Source organism: Protopterus annectens, chromosome 3.part1, assembly GCF_019279795.1.
Source record: "Protopterus annectens isolate FY-2018-M chromosome 3.part1, PAN1.0, whole genome shotgun sequence".
NCBI classification, from domain to species: Eukaryota; Metazoa; Chordata; order Ceratodontiformes; family Protopteridae; genus Protopterus; species Protopterus annectens.
In genome coordinates this window covers 1,292,965,765-1,292,991,231 of record NC_056732.1, presented here as the reverse complement: position 1 = coordinate 1,292,991,231, position 25,467 = coordinate 1,292,965,765, and the positions used below count along the sequence as shown (strand labels likewise).

The window sequence follows — 25,467 nt, the reverse complement described above, 5'->3', positions numbered from 1 at the left end:
GTACCTGTTGGTAGTATTCATAGGCCAACATATACCTTGGTTTCCACTGGAATGGGTTCCCCTCTTTTGGTTCTGTGTGTGAGGCGTGGCTTGCACAGCTCAACAATTTGCTGCATGAGATCTCTGTCCACTCTATAGCGCTCCACTATCTCCAGCTCATGTAGCCCCTGGTAGGCTACCCTGGGCCTATACACTCTTCTCCGTCTCCTCACTGGGGGTTGGTCAGCAGCATTCACATTGTCACCACCCTCAGCATGTTGCATATGTCGCCTTATGACAGCAATGGCAGTCCCTAACATTTCTTTTTCTCAGTTAAGCCTTTTCAATATTCACTTCTCTTAGCTTACTGCAGTGCTGCAGTGTCTCTGAGGAATACATGGTGAAAAGTTGTTTGCAGAGTTTCAAGTGCTGGGATGGGCTGGGCTGGTTTACTGCCTGTGCAATTGCCTCATTCTGATTATTTCCACCTGCTAGCTCTGCTGATTCTCCCTGGTTAACTTCCTACTATTTGTTGTGCTTCCTTTTCCCTTTCCATTTCCTCAGGGGGGCAGTGCCGCGCACACCAGCGCAAACAAGCTTACACACGCTAACATGCATGCAGACAGACTTACATGGCCTAACACTTGCTAATTCTTGCTTAAACACGTGCACACAGCCACAAACATGCTTACACAGCTTTCAACATCCTTACACATGCTTACTCCTGCTTAAACATGCACACACAGTCTTACTCGGATATACAGATGCACACCCATGCGCATACACATTGCAAGCACTTTTACAAGAAACGTTGGTGATATCCATGGCATACACCGTCTATTTCTTGACTTTAGCTTGGATACCTGGTGACACACCTCTTCCAGTGATGTGCATCTGACAGCTAATACATGCCACTCTGCTCCAATGAGCTTACATTCTTTCATACACTCCCCCTCGTGATGTCACCTATATCCTACTTTGTTACTCCCCTTATCCTAGTCTTACACTCCACTGATTGTGCTCATTTGCTATGTAGACTTGGGATTCACTATCCTTACCCTCATTTGCATACGATTGCTTACTAATGCTTGGTTACATCTCTTAGACTGTGTTCCCCCCTTAGCAACCTCTACTCGGTAGCCATGTTGTCTTCAGCCTGCCACTCCCTTGCATTGCACATTCACAATTTAAATAAATTCTATATTTGTGGGTTTTAATTATTAGTTTTTTGGTTTTTAGAGCGCAGCACATTTGCATGGCGCTGCGCTATGCTTAAACATTGGAAATCAGAGAAAAAAAATAATTATTTTTGTTTATATTGCATCAGGAAACATTGCCAATGGCCGCATATTTGGCCATTGGCATGCTTCCTCTACTGTATGCAACCTTTATTTGGAGCTGTCACGGCTCCGTTTTGTTATTTGCAGAATGGTATTCAGTTGTCAACTGAGTACATTACTGCAAATAATACTGCTCTTACTCAGACAGGTTTGGGTTTCCTGAATCCAAATCTACCTCATTTGCATGCCTTTCAGTTGCAATTGAGGTAATTTGCATATCCAAACCCTGTCCATGTAAGAGCCATTTTAGGAGCTCTCTTGCACGCCCCTGCAGGCTGTTCCTGGATCGCTTGTCGGACATGATGTCTGCATGGAGTCTTACTCTACTCTTAGACTCCGTGCAAGCCATCATGAATCCGGCCCAGGGTATTTTGTAAATGTACTGAATGAAAGGTCGAAAGAAGAGTTTGTTTATGATGTTATGTAGTGGGATATTAAAACTCACATGATAGAAAGATGTGAAGAATAAAGTAAGTTTGTAAATAATGCTTTTTATGTTGCTTTAAATGAAGGACAACCTACTCTTTTTGTTAGGTGTCATGGAATCTTTTGCATTCAGATGATCTGCTACCAGGTCAAGCAAATGGGGCTTCAGTTTAACATCTCATCCAAAGGACAACACACAGGAGTGAGGCATCCCCCTTATGCTGCACTGCAGTGTCAGCAATCCATCTACTTGGTGTGGGAACAGAACCCACTGCCTTTTGCACCAAAAGCAAGTATGGTAACTCTTGCACCACTAACTTATTGTGAAGGTGGCAAAGGTTATGCAATAATTATGAATATCCTTTTTCATTTGCTTTTGTGAGTAAGCACAAAATTATCGTTTTGTAAAATCAATCCCCTTCAGCTATTTAAATTTATTGGCCATCCTACTGTATTACTTAGAGCCAGAATACAAAGTGCCCACCCCCTTCCAATCTATCTTGCTCTTTTAAAATTATTGTCTCTCCCCTTAGATTGCTAAAGCTTGAGTTATCCCCTCTTTCATATCTAACTGCTTAGGTCACCCTGTAAATCTTAGGATATTACCTATGTTTTCTATATTACCTTTAAAATCTGCTACATTTCACCAATTATTGGAGAGCCCACATTCTGCCTCTCACTAGTCATCTTCAGATTAGTGCTTGTGTTATGCTTCTAGTTAGAGAAAGAGCATAGGGACAGTATTTCATGGAGACTGCTGATCACTAGAAAGCTTGATAACTGCTTCATAGGTGCCAGCTTGGAATTTGTGCTTATATTTTGCTTCTGGTGAGAAAAGAAGCAGATGGCATTGATTCCTGACTGTTTTTGATTGGGCAGTGAGTGTCTGTGTTGGACCTTCCTGATTCATTTGGTTACTATTCAAGGCATCTTCCAGGAAAAGGCTATAACAAGCGTACAGAACACTGCATCATCTGGGACAAGAGTGTTGATCACCAAAGAGCCTGTGGCCTGCTTCTCATCTTGGGATTGGTGCTACAGTTTTGATCCTGGTGAGAGAAGAAACAAAGGAGTATAGTATCCCAGCAGTGTGAAGCTGTGGTGAGATAGTAGTATTAGTAGCCAGACGTTAGACAATCAGGTGAATCCTCTCTTGTCATCATTTTTAAAAAAAGCTTATTCTTTTATTCAGTAAGTACTGCTTGATTATGTGCTTTCTAACTTAACTTAAGAATATATCCCTAAATGTTTCATCCATAAATCATCAGGGTCTACTTATTAGTTTCCCCCTCACATGTTTGCAGTGCCCTGTATAGATGCAAACACCATGAGTTGAAATTTCTTCTGTAAAAGTACCCTTGAAATTTCACCAATACCTACCTGTACACTGGGTAACTAGTTTTCAGTGACAAGCACTGTCCCCAAAGTTGCAAACCAGATGCTGTTTACTTTATCTTATATTCTCACCTCAACCACCTAATCAATAAAAAAGGCCTGTTGCCATGAATATTAACTTTTCCACTGTCCTTGTTAACAGCTTGATGGATATGGGCATCCTCAGACAATGTAGAAATTGCCCCATGTTTACTGACAGCCAGATAATTCTCAAACAAACTGATAAGATATGTGAGAGATTTATTTACACAATGTCACTGGAAGTAAAACTGAAATAAACAAACTGGACAAACAGATTAAGCATAGTGTGAGACAAGATCAAGAACATTTTGAAAAAAAATTATATAAAGATATTGAGCATGATAGGAAACTTTTTTATAGATATATAAGATGTGGAAGGAGTAAAGACACACATTGATAAACTGTGTGCAGATTCTAAAATTTATTCTCAGAAACAACAGATTATAGATATATTTACAAAATCTTATACAAAACAGTTTGGCTCCACAAAAGGGGTGATAAGCTGTGCTAGTGACATCCAGGTAACCCCAGATACTGGAATCAAATTAGACTATATTGAAAAAGAACTGCACAAAGTGGATCCAAACAAAGCACAGGAGGAGACAGAATTAGTAACAATGACCAGAGAACACTTCAGCAAGAACTTATAGTACCATTATATCTGTTATTCACTAGGTCATATAAATATGGGGATATTCCTCAAGACTGAAGACATGCACATATTAAACCTGCCTTTGAGGGAAAGGGGGGTAGGACAAACCCAGAGTCACACAGACACTTAGGTCTACTTTCATGTTGTGGAAAAAATGGAGAAGATAATATTGGATAAGCTATTGGCAGAACTGGATAGGCTGGGACTTGAAACAATATATCAGCATGCATATGTAGAAAATAGATCTATTACCACCTGTAACATGATGTTCTATAACAATATAAAACAGCTATGAATGAAAAATTGTACTGTGATATAATTTATATAGATTTAACTTCAGCATTTTACAGGGTCATACACAAAACACTGATCAATAAATTAGTACAACTAGGTATTGATGTACTCTTGATAAGATAGATAGCTGCATGGCTTAGAAATAGGACATGGCAAGTATCATACAGCAACCAGACAGGTGAAATCCTTGGTTACAGTCAAGGTGTCCCACAGGGCTCTGTCCTAGGCCCTTACTTTAGATTGTATGTTTCAGACCTATCTTTTTCATCTGAATTGTTCTACAGTCTTTATGCAGATGACTTGAAGTTGGCTAAACTGATTACATGTGTTACACATAAGGCATGTCTGCAAAATAATTTGACTAAATTGACCATTTGGGCACAGGAGAATAATATGCTGATAAATACATCAAAAACTAAGCATATGAGATTTGGGAGACATAAACTGAAAGGTGAATATTCAATACAGCACACAGTGATTGAAACTGTAGACTCATTTAAAGACCTGGGTATATGGGGTAGATTCAGTTATGAGTTTTTCTAATCATATCAACCAATTGGTTAATGATAGTTGTAGAACTATAGGTTGTATAAAAATATTTATAAAGTCTAGGAAATCAAAATTGAAGTCATTGTTTGTTAGTCACATTATACCTAAACTTGTTATGGAATAACAATATGGAGACCCTATAAGTAAACAAGCATGAATAAACTGGAAAGAGTACAGCGGAAATATACCAAGAGCATCCATGGATGTGAAAATGTAAGTTATTATGAAAGACTAAAATATCTGAACTTGTACAGTGTCTCTTACAGATTTCTGGGAGGAGATCTTATTCAGGTATATAGGGCATTTAGAGACAACTACCTCTGGGAATGTTTGTGGTTATCAAAAAGTACTAGAGAATCATCAGATAAACTATGTAGAAGATTCTATAGGAATGAGAAGTGTACTAATTGGTTCTCTGACAGAATTGTTGATGCATGGAACAGACTACCAAATTACATTAAAGCAAGTACTAGTTTAGATATTTTTAAGAACAGCCTGGACACTTACTATGGGAACAAGTGTTTTTGTATATTGGCAAGCTAAAAGGGCATTAATGCCTGTGCTTGAAATATTTGAATCTAAACCAAAAAAAGAACTGTAGATACTCCACCAAAGGCTGCCTGCTCACAAAAAATTCCAAAGGAAAGAAGAAAAAAGCAGATACTAGCCACCACGCTGAACAGCTTCAAAACTTTTATTTAAAACACAATTAAAAACACAAGAATGAGCACTTTCGGGACCAAGCCCTACTTCAGATACAAAACTCAAATGAAACTGCAGTTTTTATATAGCTCTTCAGTTAACATTCGGTACCGCACCCTCCTTTTCTTTAGTGCAGGTCTTAAAGGTATAACCCCATCTAAACCTGGGGTTTTGTATGCTGCTAGCTCAATGATCCATTTAGTTTCATTCAGCTCTGTTTCGTTAATCAAATCACCTCCCCTTTTGTTTTTATTTACACATGGTATAACCATAAACTTAAACTTATGATTTTCATACTTAGAAATGTACTGGAAAAGTGCATTATGTTCATGTTTTAATCTTACAGAAGACAAATGCTTCAAAATTCTGTTTTTCAGCATACAGTCAGTTTTTCCTACATAGAATGAACTGCAGTCTTGACAGACAGCCAGGTAAACAACATTCTTTGGAATTTAGGAAATTTTTGTGAGCAGGCAGTCTTTGGTGGAGTATCTACAGTTCTTTTTTGATTTAGCTTTGCTGGTGTATCTGAAGAATCCACTCATTATGGCAGAACATCGGGATGTTGATGTGGAATTAGGTCACAGTTCTCATGGTTCATCTACAACCTGGACAGAGAGAGTAAGAAGAAATGTGACAACTACAAGTAATCCTTTACTTGCTTTGAAATGGCATATACTGTCTGGTGAACATGTGGTGAGTGATCCTGGTCAAAAAGAAAGAGTGGCCTTTACAGACATAGTAAATACCTTTCCCAATAAATTAATGAAACTAAAGCATCTACAGTGGCAAAGACATCATTTGGAGGCTCGTCTGCAGTTTTGCATAGTTCCCAGAGGCCTTTGTTTACTGTGTATGCCTTCACAGTGTGAGTACTATCCAGAACTTTTAGCCAAATGGCAGCATTTAAATTTAGAGACTAGTTTCTCAAATATGCATTTACTGCTCGACTTTCATGCTCCACAAGAGGATATTTTAGTGAAAGAAATTGAGACTTTACAAAAAGATTTAGAGCTGGAATATGTTGGTGATTATTATATGAATAAACTGGAAGAGATGTAGTGTTTGGTATCTACCTTAGACATGAAATTGCAGCAAATAAAATTAAGAAATTGATGAGAGACTTTAATGATTTCAAACAGGGCAACATTTTATGTGGCCTAAAGAGAAATCATTCCAGGCTGAATCATTTATTTCTCCAGTAAAAAAAAAATCACTGAAAACATCTACCTACCAAGTCAGGCATGCTCATTCTTGTGTATGCAGTCGTAATGTTTCTATGACTACTAGGGAAGAGCTAAACAGTACACGGGTCAGGTCCACCATGCAGCGACCAGTAGAGATGACACAAAGGTGGATAGATGACTCTGCCTATGGAGAAGAGAGTAACTTCCAAATTGAGTAATCAACCAGGGCATGAGTCAACTGCTGACACCATGGGAGGACAACCTTTGGCTTCCAGCATGGAAAATGAGTTGGCACGGCTAGGAGCACGACCAAAAGTTTTTGAAATGGGAAAGAGTTCTTTTCCGTCATTGCCTATGCCAGTCAAGAAGAAGGGTGAGTGGAGACAGAGCCATATGAATCAGAGAGAGGTGAAGAAGAGGCGAATATCCACTTGACTGATGATACTAACTGCATTGTTTATAGTATATCTGATTATTTTTTGTCTGCAAATGAACAATATATTCTTAACAAAGGATTAACATTTGTACCGAGTACAGGAACTGTATACTCTCAGGTTATTCTTGACATGATGTTGTATGGTAGGAATGTGTCACTTAAAAATTCATATGGTAATTCAAACCAGCCACAGAATAAGGAATTGAGACAGCCCAGCACTTTTACTCCACCTATTAACTCTACTGTTAACACTGTTTTGAGACTGTGTGAATCAGATATAAAGCATTACCTAGAAGACAAGGGCAACAGAAAGTTTGTTAATTTGTCCATTTCATAGAGGCAAGCATTGAATTCATTGAAGAATAATACAAATATTGTGATAAAAAACAGTGGATAAGGGGGGAGCTGTAGTAGTAATGAACAAGAGTTTTTTTACCAGAGAAAAGTTTTACAACTGCTGCAAGATGAACACACTTTCACATGCATATCCCCTATAATGGTTAGTCATATGGCTGATAAGGTAAAGCAAAGGTTCACAGAATAAAAACAACTGGGGCTAATGTCAGAGGACCTATACACATTTTGTATGGATAGAACATACAATGGTGCCTATATTTAAAGCAATACCCAAGATACATAAAGATCTGTTTGACCCCCCCCCCCACCATTGAGGCTCATTGTCTCTTGCAGGAGTTGGGTCACAGAGAATGTATCCATCTGGATAGAATGTACACTGAAGAACGTTTTAGACAAATTTCCCAGTTTATTAAGGGATACAGGACATTTTCTAACATTGCTGCATGAGTGTATTATACAGAATGAAAGACAGAAATATATTATGGTTACACTAGATGTAAAGAATTTATTTATTGTCATTAGCAATACCTATGGCATATTAGCCATAGAACACATACTATCACAAGTAGCTAACTTTGAGCTGGATAACACTCGGCTGATGTCAGCTGCTTAAAATAGTGTTAGAAAACAGCATTTTCATGTGTCAAGATGCTTATTATCACCAGAAGCATGGGGTGGCTATGGCCACCCCCTGCTTATAAATATATATTCAGTCAAGGACGTTGTTATAATCTTATTAAATCTCTAGTGAATGTGATGTTTAGAATGACATATTTTGCATAACTTCCAAAAATATCGTTATTCATGTAATTTAAAAGTTGCTCCACTGGTTAATTCATGCTTCGGTGATGTGCTACAGTCAAGACTTTTCTTTAGCATAGCTCATATATCATTCTTGTCTGGCATCATGACAGCCAGCCAAATAGACAATTCTGTAGATGATGTCTGCTTCACTGAATGGAAGAAAAAAATGTTCATTTTGCTGTGGCACGCTCCTTGGTGAAACCACACATAATACCAGTTAATCTAACCTCCGTATCATACACCTCCGCTGTTCCTGATTTTGACTCAGATTTTTGCTCTGCCCCTCCTAAGACTGTCAATTTTGGAAGACAATGTAGTGGATTACATTTAATAAAAATGTAGTGTTGCAGACTTCACATTTTCTCTCTCTTATTAATCAGTACTAATACATTTAAGAAGTGTTTATGATTAATTCTGGATCTGTCCATGATTCTGGGAGTAAGACGTTGAGCACTATACTTATAATGTACAAAGCATTTATGATCTATATATAATGCTTTATATGCGTTGCCAAATCAAGTGAAGTGCTAGGTGTCTATTGAAAACAGCTATGCAGTCATAACTAAGCACAATGGAGACTAGCACTTGAAGATAAAACAAAATGTATTTGTTATTCCTCTCTGTCTTAATGCCTGTATAAAGAATTCAGGATATCTGTATAGAGTGTGGCAGTCCCACACCAAACCATATAATTTGTCTGACATAGTTTAAGGAAGAGAGGAATGACAAACTGTATTTCATTGTTTACAGGAAAGGAGTTATGGAATAATGTGCTGATTAATACAGGCACATAAATTTCAGTTACATACAGACCTTTACCAGAGAACAAGAGTACAGTTATAATGTTGCTAGCATTTGAAGGATCAAAGGCTAAGCAGTGAGCAGCTCTCAGTGTGACTGTACCATACTAGGTATGGACATAGATTCATAGGTAGGTTGTAGGCTATTGGCCCTAGGGCCTATATACGCCTAGCCAAAAAGGTACCCTGGCTTTCGCCACCCAAGGAAATTATTTTCCTGTGTCCCTGTCGAGCAGAGCCACAGAAGTGATCCCCGGGGTGAATTTCCTATTTCTCATCCAGTCATCAAGATTTTTCTTAGAGTGCTAATGAGGAGCTTTGTTTGACATAGATAGGTCTGTTCCAGAGTATGGGAAGTCTCTGGGACAGGAATCTATCCCTCTAGCATGTTCTCTTTATTGTGGTGACAAGGTTTAGGTCCCTACAGCATGTAGTTTGGAGGGATTTCTTTAAGTGGAGAATGTTTGGTATATACTTCAGAAGTTCAGGCCAGAACTAAGGGGTTATGGCTGACCAAGTCTGTGGATAACTGCAAACTGGGTACAATTACAGAATCTCCAAATAATGTCAGTATATTCCAGGAGGGTCAGATGCAGGCCAACGACTGGTGTCTTAGTCACAGTCTCAAACTGAATGCAAAGAAATGCATCATTGTTTTTACCAAAGGGAATAATGTCCCTTCACACTGTCAAATCAACAACAATACTCTAAGTACCCAAGAAGTGGTAAGGGATATGGGATCACAAATAGACTGTGAGCTTAGGTTTGACCACCATGTGACTACTGTAGTAAGGAAGACTTTCTATGTAGCACACTTTATTAGTAAAGGCATCACCTCAAGAGCAGAGGAGGTTGTAACCCTTCTATACTCAGCACTAATCCGATCCATAATTTAGTATAAAGCCTCATTTGGCATATACCGTACAAAGTACCTGCAGCAATTGTAGATACCTCAGAGGTTTCTAACAAAGAAGATCAAGGGACTCCAGCATGTGCCGTACACAGACTGACTAGAGTTCGTGTCACTATACTCTGTATCGTATAGACTTCTTAAGGGGACTTACGCTTGGCTTACAGATCAGTCTCAGACCCAGACCTAATGAACTTGTTGGACATGTGAAAATCCAAAAGGGACTAGAGCTACCCATTCCAGGGACCTGAATATGACCTGTAACTTAAATAATACATGCTGGAGGGTCAGATTTGTCTCCCAGCGACTGCCATGTCTTTGGAGTAGGCTGCCAATTCATGCAAAGTAGAGCACCTCTATGATACTGTTCAAGAGGAACCTGGATGAGTGGATGAGGCACTGTAAATTCTTGCCAGGGACAGTGCCCATAATCCTCCTGGGCTTGGGCAGTCATTACTAAATGCAGTCCAGGGTATTGATTAGCATATCTATGGTATTACATTGGGCTGTATCTGCTAGGCTTAAAATGACCTCCAGGTTGATAGCCTAATAAAATCCTAAGATCCTATGATTTCTCCATTTCCAAATTGTCTAAGGAGTTTTCTGTTTTCTTCCAATTTAAAAAAAAAAAAAAAACAAAAACACAAAACGGTCTCAACAGAACTCGAGTAAAGAGATGTTTAAGTCTCAAACCTCCCAAAGCCAAGAATACTCCAACAAGTCTGAATTACTGTTCAAGGGACTTTGTAACCCCCTCCTACCGTGTTCCTTTTTTGATTTCCAGAAAGTTTGAATTTCTTTTTTTCTGTTTGACAACAGATTATTTTAGACACGAGTTCTGAAAATCATTAATCAAGGTTACAGATGACAATGGGGGGAAATTCCTCTTTTCCTGGGGATTATTCTTCATCCTGCAGACCAGAATCTTTTTTGTTTCCATCTGTTCTTCATAACTTGTCCTAAGGATTGATAGAAACAGCTCCTTCTTCCCAGGTGGGTAGGTGTTTTATTCAATGATGTTCTTAGTCCCAAACCCAGTTGTGGATCTTTCTTTTCTGAACCTGTTTGTGATAGTGCCCAAATTCAAAATTATGTCATTTCACAACCTGTTGCTTCTTCCTCTTTCAAGTTTCATGATAACACTAGACTTAAAAGATGCCTATTATCACATTTCTGTTCATCCAGACTTCAGACGTTTCTTAAAGTTTTTTTGTGTCTGCATCACATTATCATTTCTCTGTCTTACCCTTTGAACTATCCATTACACCAAGAGTGTTCACAAAGTGTCTAGCTCCCGTTATACCTCATTGCAGGCTACATGGTATCTCATTTTTTTCTGTATTTAAAAGACTTGCTTATCTTTTCAGAATCTTTTTCAAAATGTCAGGAATCTCTCTTGAGTGAGAGACCTCTTGCACAAGCTTCGATTCCAAGAGAACATTCAAAAATCTTTGACTCTCTCACACAGAATTATGTTCCTAGGATGCCAGCTAGACATGGTATGCCTCAAGATTTTAGGTCTCCTGGCATCTATGACTCTTATGATACCCCTGACAAGACTCCATATGAGAAACTACAGTGGTATCTGAAATCTCTTTTGTCCCAGTATCAACACCCTTTATCTTTTCAGATCCCAGTACTGGGGGTTGTCAGAAGAGAAATCACTTGCTGGAGACAACAGATATGCTTAAATCAAGGTCTCCCGTTTTCTCTCCCTCTTCAAAGCAGTCAGTCACCACAGATGTTTCAGACTTTGCTTGGGGAGTAGTTTCAGGATAGGTAAAAGTGCAAGGGTGTGAGACACCAATAACAGATGCAAGCACATAAATATCAGAGGTGCTTTCCCTGATCAAGGCACTGAATTCTCTGAACCATCATTGGTCACCAGAACCAATTCAAGAGGTTGCAGACAATACCACAGTGATGTATTGCATCAACAAGCAAGGGGGAACTGGGTCATACCCCCTTTTCAGGCTAGCTATGTTACCTTGACATATAGCTTCACTGCACAATCTCACTCTACAGGCATCCTGTCCTACATTCCTTCACAGCACAGTTATGTGGCAGACAATCTCAGCAGAACCAGGGCAGGCCATAATAAATGGAAAGTAGATCCGGGGGGGGGGGTCTTCCAAGATTAGATCCCTCTGTGGGGATTTCCTGAATAGACCTCTTTGCCTCCTCTCTGAACAATCATTTGGAAAAATGTTGTTCCAAAACTTCATACAAGAAGGCCTGGAAGACAGATGCCTTTTCTTTTCTTTGGACAAGATTGTTCCTGTATGCCTTTCTACCCTTTCCACTAATATACAGCGTACTTCTAAAGATACAGAAGAAATCCACTGAGATGGTTGTGGTGACTCCCTTCTAAACAATCTACATTACTGAAGCCCATGTTGAGACAATTTTGTTATTCATGCAAGAGAATGGTTTTGACTATGTTTTGAGCCCTACTTTTTATTTGGACACACCAATTAAAAAGTATCGTAACTTGGGCATTCTGTGATGACTTGTTTGTGCTTGGTTGGCACATGTTTTTAAGAAGCCCCTGGTGATTTCCAACCATTTGACATGTCATGACAGAACTTTGAGTGGCCTTTTATAGGTTCATAGATTAGTAGTAAGCTAACTGCCCTTGTGAGTCATTTTAAGTCTAGCCAATTATCTCTTGTAAGACTCAAACCCTGCACCTTGTGTTTGGAAGGCAAACACCATAACCATGAGGCCACACTCCCATCTCCTCTTTATGTTTAAAATGTTCTGAAATGGGCAGGTTTGTATTTACTAGGTCATGCATTTTGTTTTACTGCTTACTGGAAAAATATTTAAAACTACAAATTTAAAAAACACACTAACAAGTGGTGCTTTATTATACAAGGAATGTAATTTAATACAATCAGGAAGGTGAATCAAAGAACACATACATGTATGCATGACCTTAAAAATGTGTGCAAGGAGTCCGTCTTGAAAACAGCCAAAAGGTAAACTTAAGCCTGCACTGGCCAGATGCATTTTTTATGAATGTGGATTTTCATACCGTTTCAATGGCAGAGAAGTTTATTGCTCATGCGAAGTCTGTTTTCATTGTGAGACTGTATTGTTTAGCAAATGTCTATCTGTGTTTGTGCTGTTCTAGTTTAAGCTACTGTACATATGGAGGAGGGGGGTTGCTATTCTACTTTCACTGAGCTGTAAGGTTTACTCGCCTACCCTAAAGTAAATTAAAATGTTTAGATTAACTTAAGCAACTCTTTGAAATAAGGCATGTGAGCTTCAATTTTTCTGAGGACGTGACTCTTATACTAAAATATATGTGAAGGGGCAACTGATAAAGCAGGTTTATTAAAGGAAAATTCCACTGTCCTTCACTTTCAGTTTAACTGCATCACAAGGTATCTTTTCTTCATATGCATTTAAATGAAGGAAATGGCTGGAGTGGCTTTCCTGGAGAGTGACCGACCTGTGGGTGTGGCTTATAGGGTTGTTTCAGGAGCATGGTATGATTGGGGCTTAAGGGGCGCCAGAGTACTACTTCGCCCTGGGGCACCAGTTCAGCTAAGGCCGGCCCTGAAAGCACTCCTAATGTCAATCAGGTTGTCAGTAGTATACATACTGCACCAATAACACACAGTTCAAATGAGATATGTAGACCCACATATGCAGAGGCACTTAAATGTAACCTTCTTAAACATCAAAGACCTCCTAGATGAAGTACACTTGACAAATACCCTCAGCAACCCCAAATACACTCTTTCAAAACAACACTCACATCAACACCTACAGCCACATCTCATCGAGCCTCTACTTCTAAGCCCATAAGATAAGCCACCACACAATCCAACATTCTGGTATTTGGAGACTCCATTGTGAGAAACACTGATGGCCCTCTCACCAGTTAAGGGGAAAATCAAACCATGGTTGGTTGATTATTAAGGACCAGGATCTACCACATTAACCACACACTCAGGTCATTGGCCCACAAGTACCAGTGCAATTCATTTATAGTCCATGTGGGTGTAAATGACCTGAGAAATACCTCCCAAGACTGAATTAAGATAGACATTGTGGAGGTCTCAGAATGTATATCCCAGACTGGTATGAGCCTAGCACAAAGTAGCATTTTACCTTCTCTGAAGATGATGCCACAATATGAACAGAAGATGACTGACTTTAATAACTGTCTAAGTTTCTGGTGTCACTCTAAGGAAGTGCAATATTTGTCAGCATGGAAAGAGATGGTAACCACCCATGCTGCTTTGCCAAGGATGGCCCGTACCTTTCTCCTCTAGGTTTTCAAATATTAGCTAAAAATTGTCTTCCCCCATAGTACCTTAACATTTTCCTCCCACATAGTGCATTTTTAGGTAATGCCAAATTGAAAGTATTTATAACATAGCAAATCAAAACCAATAAAATCTAAAGGTGTTACTGCTCAATGCTAGGAGACTAAACAAGAAACTCCACTCCCTACTATCTCTCCACACCCTAGAGAATGCTTATGTCTGTGCAGTCACTGAGTCGTGGTTTAAAGCTGTGGAGAACACACTGACAGTGCAAGGCTATAATGCCTTCCACACATTTAAACCAGCTACTACACAGACAGGGAGAAAAGATGGAGGTGTCTTGTTTACATAAAACTAATTATACCTCAAGGCAGGTCAAACAGTACAATGCACTTGGGTTTCTCCATATTCAAGTCACCATAAACAAAATCCCACACCACTTCCTTGCAAGTTATAGGTCCTCTTTTATGTATTTAAACTTAGTGAAAACACTCACCATCCCACCCAATACCACATTCATGGGTGATTTTAATCACCTTACTTTTAACTGGGAATCATATATGACCTCAAATGTGCAAACACAGAGATTCCTGGATTTTGAAAACTCAAACTCCCTGATACAGATTTTCAATAAGCTGAAAAGGAGTGCAAACAAACTTGATCTAGTCCTCACTAAATGAGAGAGTACTGCACACCCACTAGTGTAATGTCTTCTCTGGTAAGGTCAGACGGCAAAATGCTCTCCTTTGAAGTAAAAATAAAACCCAGAACACTAGTTAACTGTGGAATGTTCAGGAACTACTCTAAGGCTAGCTACCTACTATTAAATGATGATCTGGCAAAATTTCTGTCCCCCATAAACCCCAAGAACACTGGAGCCTACATGAAACTGTCCACAGAAACCCTATACAAGCATGTTAATAGCTGCAGAGAGGCAGCTGTACCCACTAGGAAGAAGTACAGAACTAACTCAAAAAAGAGCCACCCTGGTGGAATCACAACATCAATAAACTGTATAACAGAAAGAAGAAAATCATGGCAAAAATTAGGGGGCATAGCACCAAGCAGGATAAAATCACTCCAATCAAGCTAAACAAACAACTCAGAGGGCAAATAAAGTGTACCAAAGCCAAAGTTAAGGACAATCACAAGGCATTCTTTAGTTATATCTGCAACCTCAAAGGCAATGCACAGTTGTGTATAGAGCTCATTGTTAATGGAGCCACCTATATTGAGCCAGAAGATATAGCAAACCTACTGGCAGACAAATGTAGCTCTAACTTTACTTCTCTCTGCCCCACCTCCCCTCAGGAAATACCATCAAGTATAACTCCACCTCCTATCTCTAGGGAACAGGTCCTCAATTCTCTCTCTCTAACATCAAGAACACTGCATCAATGAGTCCAGACAATAGCACAGGATGCCTTCTAAATAGCATGAAAAATGGCCTATCAGGCCCTTTGGAATTGCTATTTAACTGTAGCCTCCAAACTGGCTTCATTCCTCACAAACAGAGAACAGCAACAGTCATCCCTCTTTACAAAGGTGGGCCATCTACTGACTCATAAGTCTCACTAGTCTCGTATACAGAGCCACGGAAAGAATTATCCTAAAAATGATCAATAATGACATAGAAACCGCCAGACACAATTTGGTTTTGTCAAGGTCAGGTCATGCCTACTCAACCTGATGGACCTCTTTGAGAAGGTCACCAAACCAATGGATAAGGGCAAAATGGTACACACTGCCTACCGTGACCTAGCCAAGACACTTATCACAAAAGAACATGCTGGAGGGATAGATTCCTGTCCCAGAGACTTCCCATACTCTGGACCAAACTACCTATCTATATCAAACAGAGCTCCTCATTAGTACTGATATATGAAAAAGGCAATCCTGACTCCCAAAGAACTCCTCCGTAGACGAACAAGACAGTATCAGGAAAAATACTGGAGGCAGACCACCACGATAAAATTCAAGGCTTTTATTGTAAAAAACGATAAGCGCTTTCGCGTGCAGCTGGAAGGCACGCTTCTTCAGATCTAATGTGTACAATTCCTTAAGCTCTTTCATACTATACAGAATTGTTCCCTTCGACACCAATCAATCAATTGATTAATTAATCAATCAACTAATCTAGCAGTCTAAATTATTTAAAAAGACATACTTAGAAAATAAAAAATGAGAAAATAAAAATGAAAATACATTTAATACAGTCTTAAACAGAAATCAATATATAGCCTTATGAATAAACATGATCCATTCAGATCACTGCATAAAACTGCATAGAAAAGACCAGTTATAATTATAACTGTAACTAATTCTATGTATTTTTAAAACAAAAACAAAAAACAGCTTATATGTAGAAAGATGAATAATGCATCAAAACCCAACCTGGTTGCTCATTAAGTAAAAATCTATGAACAGCAATTACCAAACCTCATCTAATATGTATATATATATATATATATATATATATATATATATATATATATATATATATATATATACATATGTATATATATATATATATATATATATATATATATATATATATATATATATATGACTTAACAAAAATACATATAAAGTACATAAAAACTAAACACTAATATAGAAATACTGATATCCTAATGTCAATATAACATCTTTGAAAAAACTCATGTCAAACAACTTATCAACAGGCATGTCACAGCACATACCACAAAGACACATAGTTCAGCCTATATATGATCAAATACAAAAATTCAAAAAATAAATATAAATACATATTCATCTAACCATAGCAAATACATAATAGATGAAAATGGAAATGTATAAAGTGCAGTGTAAAATATAAATAAAAATGAAGAAGGAGAAAAATATCAAAATAATAAAACCAAGGCAGTGATCAGAATGTATTCATATGTATATATACTAGTTCCTTCTGAACCTGGTTTAGTTATGATGTATATAGAGACCATCCTAGTATTTAGCAAACTAGACTACAATATCTAAAAATGTATACTAAGTAAGACCTAAAACTTAGTGGTGACCATTTACGGTCATAACATGATGTTGAACCCTATGCAAAATAGGAGTACTAAATCTTTATAGGTGTAGTAGTAATTGTTCAAATTTCTCCTCCCCTCTCTCTCTCTCTCTCTCTTCCTCTCCCTCTCTCCTGATAATCAGGGAAGAATGAACCTGTCAACAATGACTCTAATTACATAGAAGAGGAGGTAAACAAAAATGACTGTATTTTCTACTTGAACCTACGTTTCTTCAGAAATGACCTAATGCTGACATATGAGTTAAGTCCTGGAGGGTATTGTGCCTTAAGTTTCAGTATCCAGTCCAGCTCTATGCTCTCCAGATCATTGAAATTATTTCCCTTTCTTATATTGGGGGGTCTTCTCTGCAATATCTTAAAGCCAAATTTGTGCCCAGGGTGTTCTAGGATATGTTTGGCTAAAGCATTCTTTATATCTGCTTTCTTAATATCATAGAGATGTTCTTGTATTCTATCTCTCAAACGTCTGGTAGTCATGCCTATGTAAAAAACTGGGCATGATTCACAGTTGGCCAGATAAATCACATTCTTGTCATCACAGGTAGCTGAAAATCTAGGTTCAAATCTGTAGTTTAATTGTGGATGTATAAAATCTGGCTGGTCTGATATCCATGGACACATACTGCATCTACCACAAGGATGTGTTCCTAACTCCTTGCGGATCATATTAGTGCTTTTTATTGGTAACTTCTTTTTCTCAGTACATAGTATCCTTTTCAAATTTTTCATATTCCTATATACAAAGACAGGCCTCATACCTATTAAGTTTTTAATTTCAATGTCAACCGTCAAAATATGCCAATTGCTTGAAATAATGCCAATTATATGTCTGTTATCACTGGTGAAACTGGTGTGAAAACAAACTCTAGATTTATCAAATCCTATGTAACGCTGCTTTGAAAATCTGAAATTAGAGTTTCCAGTCTCAGAGGAACTATCTAGTGATAGAAAGGAATTCTTTATTCTACCTACCTTCTCTGCATCATACCCCCTGTCTAGAAAGAGTCTCTCTAATATGTTGTATTGTTCTCTCCGTTCCTCAGATACCTGACAAAGTTTACTAATCCTTGTAAACTGACCCTTAACTATGTTCCTAAACACAAACCTAGGATGCATACTTTCAAACTGTAACAATGTATTTTTCCAACATAATTTCCTAAAGAGCGAAGTTGTTAGTCCACCTCGCCCATCTTTACTGATGGTAATGTCTAAAAAATTAACATGGGTACATGAATATTCAGTAGAAAACCTAAGGACATCTGTTGTATTTTCTAGTTCAGAAACAAAAGTTGTCAATTCATCTGCAGTACCTTTCCAAACCAATAGGATGTCATCAACAAATCTCCTGTATAATAATACCTTATTGAAGCTCCCATTGGTGAATAAAGAAGAGGTTTCCCAACTATGTACTACCAGATTCGCATAAGTATTAGCGCAGGGAGTGCCCATGGCAACTCCCCACTGCTGAAGATAGAACCGATCGTTAAACATCAATACATTGTTGGTTAATACCAATTCCAACAAGGCATTCAACAGAATCTGTTCATTACAACTAAACTTATGACTATGATTTAACATAGTCCTGATGGCTTCAAGCCCATAGGTATTGGGAATAGAAGTGAAAAGATTCTTCACATCTAAGGTAACTAACAGACATGACTCAGATATTTCACAGTCTAGATTTCTTAGATCTTCCAGGAGCTGATAGGAATCCCTTAAAACTGTAGGTATATCTGACACAAGAGGTCTCAGTTTTTTCTCTATATATATAGATATGTTCTCAGTGACCCATCCATTTCCTACTACTATGGGGCGGAGAGGTGGCGGCAAAATGCCCTTGTGCATTTTAGGAAGACTCTTGATATATGGTATAACGGGATGTTCAACCAACAGAAATAGGTAGAAATCATGGTCTATCTGTCTACACATCATTAGGTCATATAATTCATGGTGTACCTCATAAACCAGTTTTTCTATTGTTGTTAGATCTATCAGTCTGTAAGTGTCAGTATCATCTAAAATAGAAGATTCATATAACTTATATAATCATCAGTATTCAAAAGGACTAGCCCCCCTCCCTTATCTGCTGGCTTAATGGTTAGATCTGGATCCCTTACTAAGGAATGTATCAATGCCCATTCTTCCTTACTGGTGTTAAAAAACAGAGAATTATGTTTAAAGTCAACATAATAATTATAAATGTCCCTTCCACAGGTCTTACAAAACACTCAATATATGGATGTAGCACTGGAGTAAAAGTGCTTTTCCTTTTAAAATTTGTTTGCTCATCTCTATTCTTAACTGGTGCTTGGCCCTTTTTAAAAAACAATTAGGTTCATAGGTTCATAGGTTTATACTAGGCTATCTGCCCTAAGGCATTTATAAGCCTAGCCCAAAGTTATGTGGCTTACGACACCCCTTATGTTAGAAATAATGTGCCCATTAGTTTGTTGTGCCTCTGTCCAGCAGTGACACAGAGATGATTCCCGGGGTAAACCTACGATCTCCCATCCACAGGTCAAGATTTCTCTTGAACAGAGCCAGCGAGGTGCTCTGCCTCACATGGGCCGGGATTTTATTCCACAGCATGGGGAGTCTCTGGGTGATAAATCTATCCCTCCAGCACTTCCTATTTATATCCGTGCTAAGGTTTAAGTCACTTGCTCTAGTGGTTCTGGTGGATTTGGATTTTTTGAGGTGGAGCATGTCCATTAATTCTGGGTTGGTCATGGCCTTGTATGTCAGGCACAGGTCACCTCTGAGCAGACGGTATGCAACTGAATAGAGTTGGAGTTTCTTCAGTCTGGCAGTATATGACAGGTTTTGGAGTCCCTTTATCCTTTTGGTGAGGAACTTTTGGGGTCTCTCCATTTCTGCAGGTGTCGGGTGAGATACATCCCGAATGGGGCATTGTACTCGATCATTGGTCTGATAAGTGAAGACTACAGGGGAACAATGACCTCACTTGATCTGGATGTGAATCCCTTCATGATCAGATAGGCAATGTAGAAGGCCTTTCGAACCACTTTAGCAACGTGAGTGTCAAACGAGAGGCCACTGTCAACCTGGGTACCCAGATCCCTGATAACCTCTTCTGTGCTTAGTGGGTTGCCATCTATATGGTAGCTTGGGGTTACCTTGTTTTTCCCGAAGGGTATGACTATACACTTTTTGCGTTTAACTTCAGGCCATGGCTCTGGCACCAGCTATCAGTTTCCGTGAGACCCCTCTGAAGGATGTCTGTGTCCGATGTACTATCCACTATGGCACCCAGTTTGCAGTCATCCGCAAACTTTGTCAGCCATAGTCCTCCTATGTTTGCCTGTACTTCTGAGAAGTAGATGCCGAACAATAGGGGCCAAGGACTGAGCCCTGTGGGACACCACTTGTAACCGGCTTGGAGTCTGACATGGCTCCAGCAACTCTAACCCTGTGGGTTCTGTCCTTTAGCCAGTTTGCAACCCATCTTGTGACATATGGGTTTACATTTAAGCTGGTAAGTTTCTCTATGATACCGAGTGGGGTATTGTGTCGAAAGCTTTTGCAAGGTCAAGGTAGGCTGTATGGACTGCCTTTCCCTCATCAATGGCCTTGGTAACTGTTTGAAGAAGTCGACCAAGTTCAAAGGCAAGATCTGCCCTTGACAAAGCCAAACTGGGTTGGGTCCAAGGTCTGCAAGTCCCCTATGTCCTTGTTTATGAGTTCCATTATGATCCTCTCCATAGCTTTGCAGACCAGGCTTGTTAAGCTTATGGGGCGGTAATTACCAGGGTCCGTAGAGGCACTGCCTTTGTGGAGTGGGACCACAGTTGCCGTACGCCACTCCTTGGGCACATGTCCTGTGGTAAGGCTAAGATTAAACAGCTGCCTTATGTGCGGGTTTAGTTCTTCATTGAGTTCATGTAGCACACAGATGGGGACACCATCCGGTCCCATTGATGCTGTGCTTTTAGCTTTAGAGAGAGCAGCTTTCACCTGCGCATTTGAGATGTCTGGGAGGCTACACTCTGTTGGGATAGTTATCTCTCCTTTTGGGGGGGAGAGGGTGGTGAAGTTTGCGCTGAACCTGTCTGCCAGTATGTTGGCAATGTCTGTGGATTCAGTAATTTTTGTATCATTTTGGACTAATTCTGAGCATATCTGGGAGTTTCCACCCAGGTTTCTGATATAGCTGAAGAAGGCCTTATGATTGTCTTTTGAATCTATGGCAATTTTTTTCTCAAAGTTTGCCTTGGATGATTTTATGAGGGATCGTAGTTTCTTGCTAGTACTGATCAAAGATGCCTTCCCTTTTTGGGATTTTGCACTATCATGTAATAGCTTTCTCCTCTTATTGTAAAGTTTGTTTATGGCTGGGGTCCACCAGACTGGACGTTTGCCCTTGGTGGAAAGAGTCTTGGTTTTATTTGGGATTGCCTGATCCATGCAGTCCTGAAGTTGTTCATAGAAGGCATTTGTAAGGGCTTCCGCAGCTTGGGTTGTGGTTTCCATTGGCACGGGGGCCTTGAAGGATACCACACCTGTCTTGAGTAGTGTGAAGTTTGCTTTAGAGAAGTTCTTCACTGTGGTCTTTTTTATTTGGGGTGGGGGCGGGATGTGGATTTCTAGTGAGATTAGTTTATGATCTGATCTCACCAAAGAGGGATATACTTCCAGTGTGGAGCATTTTGTCCCCATGTTTGTGATGATGAGATCTAGTATATTTTCTCCTCTTGTGGGGACGGTGACTAGTTGTTCCATGGCATTTGAATTTATGAACTCCAGGAACCTTTGGGCTAGAAAGTTGGGGCTTGAGTAATGTTCCCAGTCTATATTCAGGTAGTTGAAGTCACCCAATATGATGGTGTTTGGTGATACATTTATACCCTCCAGTGTCTTCAGGAAGGCTGTGTGGGTTTCCTGAGTTTGAGAGGGTGGCCTGTAGCATGCTACAAATTGTAGAGCAGTTTTGCCTATGGTTAATTGCACCTGGATGGCTTAATGGTTAGATCTTCAGGGCAACATTGCATGCAAAAGCTCTTAAATCAACAAGAACATCAGAGATATTGCTGACCTGTGCAGGTATAAAAGAAAGTCCTTTGTTTAATGTCCTACTGTCTATGTCGGAGAGCTGCACCCTCGATAGGTTGAATACTAAATCATTCAGTCCCTCATTCGCCCTTTCCTTGTGTGTGGTTCTCTCGAGAACTTTCTTTTGGCTCTTCTTCGGCTGTGTGACCTGCTCCTCGAGGTCCTGCGAAGTTGCACTGGTAGAGGTAAAAAAGACTCGATGTTGCTCTGCTGGGTCTTTGGTTTCGCTCCCAGGATGTTATGTCGATTCAGGGCCATTTGGTTAGGAGGAGGAGTGTCCATAATATCAGGCGTCGAAGCCCCCACATTTCTGGATTGTGATGTCATGGCGTTCCCCGGCAAAGAAGCACTCATTAAAGGGGAAATGTGCTGTGGAGCTGATGGCGAAACTCGTTCTGTTGGAGTGGGAAAAGAAGACTCCACCACTGGGGTCTCCTGGTTCCGTGTGTTCCTTGGCCAAACAAAGACTTGTCCATTTGAGAAATCTCAATGGTCCCTTTGAAGCTTCTGAACCTTCGTTTGTTGTAGTCTATCACTGTAGGTGTCTATCTGGCAAAAGAGATTGTCCAATCTGCTGGAAAACATATCCCCTTTAAATCTGGTGGATATGTCTTTATATAACATTTCCGCTTTAACAGAAAGTTCATTCTCTATAGGTAGGAAGTAATCAATGAGAAGTTTTATGTAGCTATAGCTGAGATCCAAATTCAACTTCTGCCAGTTCTTAAGTAGTTCTGGATGGCTATTGCCGTAAGAGGGCATACATAATACCCTCATACCTCGTGGGACAACCTTGAAGTGTAAACAAGCTTCAAGGTGCCTGTGTTGCTAAATTAAATGAAACAGTTTATATAAGCAATTCTCTAGCTCCTTAAATGAGGAGTTAAACTCAGACAGGTTGTTCATATTACCTGGGTCAGTCAGAGTAGCTGTTGTTAAAAGTTCCATACCTAGTAACGGATTATCTCTTTTTTCAATGAGGGTGTTCCATCTCTTATTAGAAGTGGGTTTCTCAGGTACATAATAAAGTTCCACTGATGACACTTCCATCGTGTGGGACAGAATGCGCAACCAAAAACAAAGTAGCTGATATATGAAAAAGGCAATCCTGACTCCCAAAGAACTCCGTAGACGAACAAGACAGTATCAGGAAAAATACTGGAGGCAGATCACCACGATAAAATTCAAGGCTTTTATTGTAGAAAACGATAAGCGCTTTCGCGTGCAGCTGGAAGGCACACTTCTTCAGATCTAATGTGTACAATTCCTTAAGCTCTTTTATACTATACAGAAGTGTTCCCTTCAACACCAATCAATCAATTGATTAATTAATTAATCAATCAACTAATCTAGCAGTCTAAATTATTTAAATTCTAATGACATAGAAACCGCCAGACACTGGACCCAGCCCAATTTGGTTTTGTCAAGGTCAGGTCATGCCTACTCAACCTGATGGACCTCTTTGAGAAGGTCACCAAACCAATGGATAAGGGCAAAATGGTACACACTGCCTACCATGACCTAGCCAAGACACTTATCACAAAAGAACATGCTGGAGGGATAGATTCCTGTCCCAGAGACTTCCCATACTCTGGAACAAACTACCTATCTATATCAAACAGAGCTCCTCATTAGTACTCTTCAAGAAAAATATTGATGATTGGATGGGAAATAGGAAATTCACTGTGGGGATCACTTCTGTGGCTCTACTCAACAGTGGCACAGGAAAATAATTTTCTTTGGTGGCAAAAGCCAGGGTAACTTTTTGGCTAGGCTTATATAGGCCCTAGGGCCAATAGCCTAGTAACTACCTATGAACCTATATTTCACTCAGGCATTGCTGACAAATACAAGAGGTGAGGTATAAACCCTTATGTCACCTGGTGGATAGCCAGCTGGCTCACAGACAGGACTCAGGAAGTTGGAAGATGCCAGTCGCAAGTTGAGTTCTTCAGCAATCAGACCTGGGATCGCTCCTTTTTGGCATTTACTTCTCTGAAGTCAAGGACAATGTCAAGGTCCTCTGGCTGACTAAATTTGCAGATGATTGCAAATTAGGAGCAGTCATAGAATTCCTCACTGACATAAATGTTCTCCAGGATGAGCTAACAAAGACAAATAACTTGTGTCAGAGCCATGGACTAAAACTAAATGCCAAGAAATGCATAGTAGTATCCTTCAGGATGTCATCTACCCCTTCTAACTATCATATTGGCAACACACTCCTTAGAGTTGACCCAGTAGTCAGGGACTTGGGGACACAGATAGAGAGTAATCTAGCCTTTGAAATATATGCAAATGACCCCTTAAGGAGCTCAAGTGTTTTAGCTGTATGGCTTCTGAATGTATGTGACTTTTTACTATTTCTTTTTAAGTTATTATGGATACATTCAGGCCAATAAAGCCAAACCCTGGGTTTGCATATACCCCATGCACCTCTACTGCAGGAGTTTAAGGTGTCACACAGTGAAAACTGCAGCTTGGCTAGGATTTTCTTGTAGTTGTTACTAATTGTCTTGCCTTTGTGGCCTTTTTACTCTTCAGTTTGGATGTTAGTTGGGATATTTTTTCAGACACCTTAATAGTTACGGACATCATCTGGGTTTAACGACCTTGTGCTTCTGACGTATAGCAAAACAATCCATTTATGCTACATTGACAAAGTCATAAGAAGGCACAGCTAGTGGGGTTTGGCTTTATTGACCTGAATGTATCCACAAATACTTAAAAAGAAAAAGTAAAAAGTCACGGACATTCAAACGCCATATAGTTGAAATACTTAATGTCTTACAGGGGTCATTTGCATATATCCCAAGGGCCTCTATTACAGGAGGTTTAAGGTATCACACAGTGAAAACTCTAGCTTGACTATGTCTTTTGTATATATTTTCTTTGATATAGTATACAATGTATAACAGAGTGTTGACCTAAAACATGGATTCTGTCTCATACTCATATCCTCAGTTTCATAACCACACAGATTATCAACAGTTCACTGACAATAAATAATTATGTAGTCTGACACAGAAATGCACATAATGCTGATGTGAGACACAATGCTTTTTTTGAAGCTCATTATTGTTCACTATATGCACAGTTGGTGTGAAGGATCAGGGGTTTGAGACTGTCTTTCAGACCATCCACCCAATGATGCAGCATGTTGTCTTTTCATAAAGGAACAATTCTGTGATTCAGTATTGTGTTTCAGTT

General features: G+C 39.4%; 1 protein-coding gene across 1 annotated transcript in view; it reads left to right on the top strand.

Annotated features, from left to right (window-relative positions):
• Window positions 1-25,467, top strand: part of LOC122798421 (lymphocyte antigen 6B-like) — a gene marked incomplete in the record, with an annotated part of 880,405 nt that overhangs the window by 476,982 nt on the left and 377,956 nt on the right.